Here is a 6,000-nt window from a genome sequence, read left to right on the forward strand (position 1 = left end):
TAGATAACTATCAATTTACTCATTCATTCATCCTCTCAACAAACATTGGTGGATTTCTGGAAAGTGCATGCTATAGAGCATTTGAAAGAAATAGAACACAGTGTTCTTGCCCACCGTTGGAGTAGTGGGGGGTGGTTAAAGTGTGTGTTAGATAACGTCTACAATAGGAAACAACTAGCAAACAAGAAAACAACTGCATTACAATACCATGTTTCCAACTTGGATGCCAAATGCTTAGAGTATTTCCATTTGCTTGGTCAGTAGAGTTTTACTAAGCATATAGTAATTAACACAAAATAAGGGAGAGAGTGGTTAGTGTAAATTGAAGTTACTATAGAAATTTTTTGTTAGAACAGTAATCTTCAAACTGGGGTCCTCATACCCTAGGGAAACATGAATCTTTTCCAAGAGGACTCAAGTTCTAGGGTTTAGTTTTGGTTTATCTAGGACTGTTTTGGTTTTAGCACTGAAAGTCTGGCATCCCAGGAAGCCCTCAGTCCCTAAGGCTGGATCTCAGCCTCCATATTCGCTCCTTCCTAAAACTGATATGACTGAGGTTTTGCCTGGTTCTGCTTTCCTACCACCCACCTCTTCATAAGAACCCTTCTCTCACTTTATACTAACCGTACATCTTACTCAGTCCTAATTTTATTATGATGACTTGTCCTGGGGTGAAAAAAAGTCCAGGGCACCAAAAAAAGGAGACAATTGGAAATATTGATATGGGCAAAGCCTCCTTTAATCTAGGCATCATAGATCATTGGAAAGGCATCTCATCTTTCACTTATATACTGTGACGGTTAATTTTATGTGTCAACTAGGCCAAGGGGTGCCCCGATATTTGGTTAAACATTATTCTGGGTGTGTCTGCGAGGGTTTTTCTAGATGAGATTACATCTGAATCAGTAGACTGAGCAAGCAGATTGCCCTCCCAAGGGTGGGCCTTGTCCAATTCATAGAAAGCCTGAATAGAACGAAAAGGTGGAGTAAGGGAGAATTTACTCTCTCTGCCTGTCTTCAAGTTGGAACATCAGTCTTCTCCTGCCTTTGGCCTCAGACTTAGACTGCAACTTACACCATTGGCTCTCCTGGTCTCTAGCTTGCTGACCGTGAACTTCTCAAACTTCTCTGCGTCCCTCATTGCATGAGCCAATTCCTTACAGTAAATTTCTCTCTATATAGATACATAGATAGCTAGATACAGATATAGATATATGCTATATAAATATACACAACTGCATACCAACAAAAGTAGATAACTTAGATGAAACAGACAATTTCTTAGAAAGATACTAATAGGATATATCTCAGATAGATAGATAGACACAGACATAGACATAGATACACAGACATTGATATATCCCATTGGTTTTGTTTCTCTGAAGAACCCAGACTAATACATATATACTTCTGTTAAGGGTATATCCTGGCATTGGAAACAAGGTATTTTGTCCCTCTCTGGGGTAGTCTGAATTCAGATTTATGGTGGAATGGAGAAGAGGTGGTATTAGAAATTTTTATTTAATGACCTTGACTCTTCATCCCTTGGCAACTCTCTAAGGAAGACTTGCTTCTGAGAAGGAAAGAGTCCTGAGAACCTCACTGAAGACCACAGGGCCTCCTTTCATCTAAGAACAAATTCATGGAAAGTCTCATGCCTGGTCTATCAATCTATCTTAAATTTACAGTATCCAACAAGTAAGCAGAAAATCAATAAGGATATAGAAGATTCGAGCAACACAGTAAACTGAATAAACCTAATAGGCATCAAAGAACACTCAACAACAACAGAATATACATTATTCTGAAGTGTGCATGGAACATTCTCCAGAATAGAACATACATTAGTGCATAAAACAAGCCTCTGTAGATTTAAAAAGATAAAATCCTACAAAGTATGTTCTCCAACCACAGTGGAATTAAGTTAGACATCAATAATAGAATAAATCTAGGAAATTCACAAATATGTAGAAATTAAACAACATATTTCTAAATAATCAGTAAGTCAAAGAAGAAATTGCAAGGAAAAGTAGAAAATACTTTGAGATTAATGAAAACAAAAAACAACATACCAAAACTTATGGGATGCAGCTAAAGCAGTGGGAAAGTGGGAGAATTTATAGCTGTAAATGTCTATATTTAAAAAGAAGAAAAATCTCAAACCAATGCCCTAATCACCTTAGGAAACCAGAAAGGAAAGAAAAAACTAAACTCAAAACATGCAGAAGGAAAGAAATAGTGAGGATTAGAGGAAAAACAAATGAAATAGAGACAGAAAAACAATGGAGAAAATGAAAAAAAGTTTTGGTTTTTTAAAAAGATCAACAAAATTGGCAAAACTTCATCTAGGCTGATGAAGAATAAAAGAGAGAGGACTCAAATTACTAAAACAATAAATGAAAAATGAGACATCACTACTGACCATAAATAAAGAAAAAAGGATTAAAGGGGAACATTATGAACAACTATATGTCAACAAAAATAGACAACTTAGGGGATTTCCCTGATGGTCCAGTGGTTAGGACTCTGCACTTCCGCTGCAGGGAGCACAGGTTCAATCCCTGGTCGGAGAGCTAAGATCCCGCATACCACGCGGTGTGGTCAATAAATAAATAGATAAGTAAATAAATAAATAAATTTTAAAATATAGATAACTTAGATGAACAATTTCCTATAAAGACACAAACTACCTAAATGGACTCAAGAAGATGTAGATAATCCGAAAAGAAATACAAGAGATTGAGTTAGTAATATAAAAACTTCCCACAAAGAAAAGCCCAGACCCAGACAGCTTCCCTGGTGAATTCTACTAAACACTGAAATAAGAATAAATACCAATCCTTCACAAATTGTTCCAATGAATAGACTAGGAGGGAACACTTCCCAACTCATTCTATGATGCCAGTTTTATTATTGTGATACTAAAACCAGTCAAGGACATCACAAGAAAACTACAGACAAATATCCCTTACAAATATAGACACAAAACTCCTCAACAAAATTACATGGGAAATTAAGGTTGCTAATCAGCTGACTTTAAAATAGATTATCCAGCTGGGTCCAATGTAATCACACGGGTACTTAAAAATTGAAAAGGGAGGCAGAAGAGTTCAGAGTCAGAAGAATGGTCATGGAGATACAATGGTGCTGGCTTTGAAGACTGAGGAGAGGGACCACGAACCAAGGAATTTGGCCAACCTCTAGAAGCTGGAAGAGGCAAGAAAATGGATTCGCCCTTAGAGCCTCCAGAAAAGAACACAGCCCTGCCAACATCTTGATTTTAGCCCAGTTAGACCCATGTTGGACTTCTAATCTACAGAACTGTAAGATAATATATTTGCGTTGTTTTAAGCCACTAAGTATGAGGTAATATGTTATAGGAGCAATAGGAAACTAAAACAATGGTCAACAGATTTTTGACAAGGATGCCAAGACAATTCAGTGGGGAAAGAATAGTCTTTTCTGCAAACGGTGTTGGGACAATTGGATATTTGCATGCAAAAGAATGAAGTTGGGCCCCTACCTCATACTACGTAGAAAAATTAACTCAAAATGGATCATAGACCTAAATTTAACAGGTAAAAATACAAAAGTCTCAGAAGAAAACAACAAATCTTTGTGACCTTGGGTTAGGCAATGTCTTAGATAAGATACCAAAAGCAAACAAGAAAAGAAAAAAATAGAAAAATTGGACTTAATTTAAAAGCTTTTGTGCATCAGAGGAGACAATCAAGAAACTAAAAAGATAACCCAGAGAATGGGAGAAAATATTTGCAAACCATATATCTGATAAGGGACGTGTATCTAGAATATATAAGAACTCTTATAATTCAACAATAAGAACACACAAAAAAACCTGATTAAAAGATGGGCCAAAGATTTGAATAGGTATTTCTCCAAACAAGATAAACAAATAGCCAATAAGCACATGAAAAGATGCTCACCATCATTAGTCATTAGGAAAATGTAAGTCAGAATCCCAATATTATACTACTTCACACCCACTAGGATTGCTCAAATCAAAAAGACAGACAATAACATGTGTTGGTGAGGATAGGAAAACTTGGAACGCTTGTACCTTGCTGGTGGGACTGAAAAATGGTAAATTAATTTGGACGACAGTTTGGCAGTTTCTCAAAATGTTAAATATAGACTTATTATGTGATTCAGCAATTCTACTTATAGGTATCTACTCAAGAGAAATGAAAACATACGTCCATACAAAACTTGTACAAGAATGGTCATAGCAGCATTGTTCATAATTGCCAAAAAAGTAAAAACAACAAAACTGAATGGGAAAATCTACAAACAACAAATGCTAGAGAGGGTGTGAAGAAAAGGGAACCCTCTTGCACTGTTGGTGGGAATGTAAATTGATACAGCCACTATGGAGAACAGTATGGAGGTTCCTTAAAAAACTAAAAATAGAATTACCATATGACCCAGCAATCCCACTACTGGGCATATACCCAGAGAAAACCATAATTCAAAAAGAGTCATGTACCACAATGTTCATTGCAGCTCTATTTACAATAGCCAGGACATGGAAGAAACCTAAATGTCCATTGACAGATGAATGGATAAAGAAGATGTGGTACATATATACAATGGAATATTACTCAGCCATAAAAAGGAAAGAAATTGGGTCATTTGTAGAGACATGGATGGATCTAGAGACTCATACAGAGTGAAGTAAGTCAGAAAGAGAAAAACAAATATTGTATATTAACGCATGTATGTGGAATCTAGAAAAATGGTACAGATGAACTGGTTTGCAAGGCAGAAATAGAGACACAGATGTAGAGAACAAACATATGGACACCAAGGGGGGAAAGCGGCAGGGGTGGTGGTGGTGGTGGGTTGAATTGGGAGATTGGGATTGACATACATACACTAATATGTATAAAATGGATAACTAATAAGAACCTGCTGTATAAAAAATAAATAAAATAAAATTCAAATATTCAAAAATAACTGAATGGGAAAACAAAATGTGGTATAACCATATAAAGGAATATTATTTGGCAATAAAAAGGAATAAAGTAACGATACATGCTACAACATGAAGGAACCTTGAAAGCATAACGTTAAGTGAAAGAAGTCAGACACAAAAGGTCACATATTGTATGATTCCACTCATATGAAATGTCTGAAATATGCAAATCCATAGAAACAGAAAGTAGATTTATAGTTTCCAGGGACTGGGGAGAGGGAGGAATGAGGAGTGACTATGGGTGTGAGATTTCTTTTGGGGGGATATAAAAATGTTCTACAATTAGATTGCAGTGATGGTTGCACAACCCTGTGAGTATACTGGAAAAACAGTGAATCGCACACTTTAAATGGGTGAATGGTATGGTATGTGAATTACATCTCAACAAAGCGATTAAGAAAATAGATATTAAAACATATAAGCATATCCAAAGAGAGTAAAACTTAAATGTCCTCACCTCCCCCCCAAAATATAGATGTAAGTATATGAGGTGAAGGATGTGTTAATTAACAGTTAAGAGGATTCCTTTCACAATGTATCAAATCATCCTTATGTACACTTTGAAGGTATTACAAATTTTAGTTGTGAATTATACCTCAGTAAAGCTAAAAAACTGTAGAACATAACTAATTTTTAAAAAAAAAGCAAACATATAAGCATTATCCCAAGGGGGGAAAAGGTGTGGAGCATGAACCACTGCTCAGAAAGCAAAGAAAACAGGAAGTTGAAGGGAGGGTCCAGCCCAGATAGGCTGTACAGTTGGGGAGATGCCTGGATGGAGGAGGTGGTGGGAACTGTAAAGTATATGGGCAGAGAGCAGAGGTGGGGGCTAGGCCCTGAAGGAGAGACTGAATGCCCCAAAGAATTTTGCTTGCTTCAGTTTTATCAAGGGCCAGCCTTTGGATGATCTCTGAGAGAAGGTTCTAGAGCCTTGAAGAGGAGAGTCTATGATGTCAGCCCCTGACCTCTGTGACATAGGCACTAGATGCCAGGGACAACGGCCCCAG

The sequence above is a fragment of the Balaenoptera musculus genome, chromosome 13, assembly GCF_009873245.2.
Source record: "Balaenoptera musculus isolate JJ_BM4_2016_0621 chromosome 13, mBalMus1.pri.v3, whole genome shotgun sequence".
Classification (NCBI taxonomy): domain Eukaryota; kingdom Metazoa; phylum Chordata; class Mammalia; order Artiodactyla; family Balaenopteridae; genus Balaenoptera; species Balaenoptera musculus.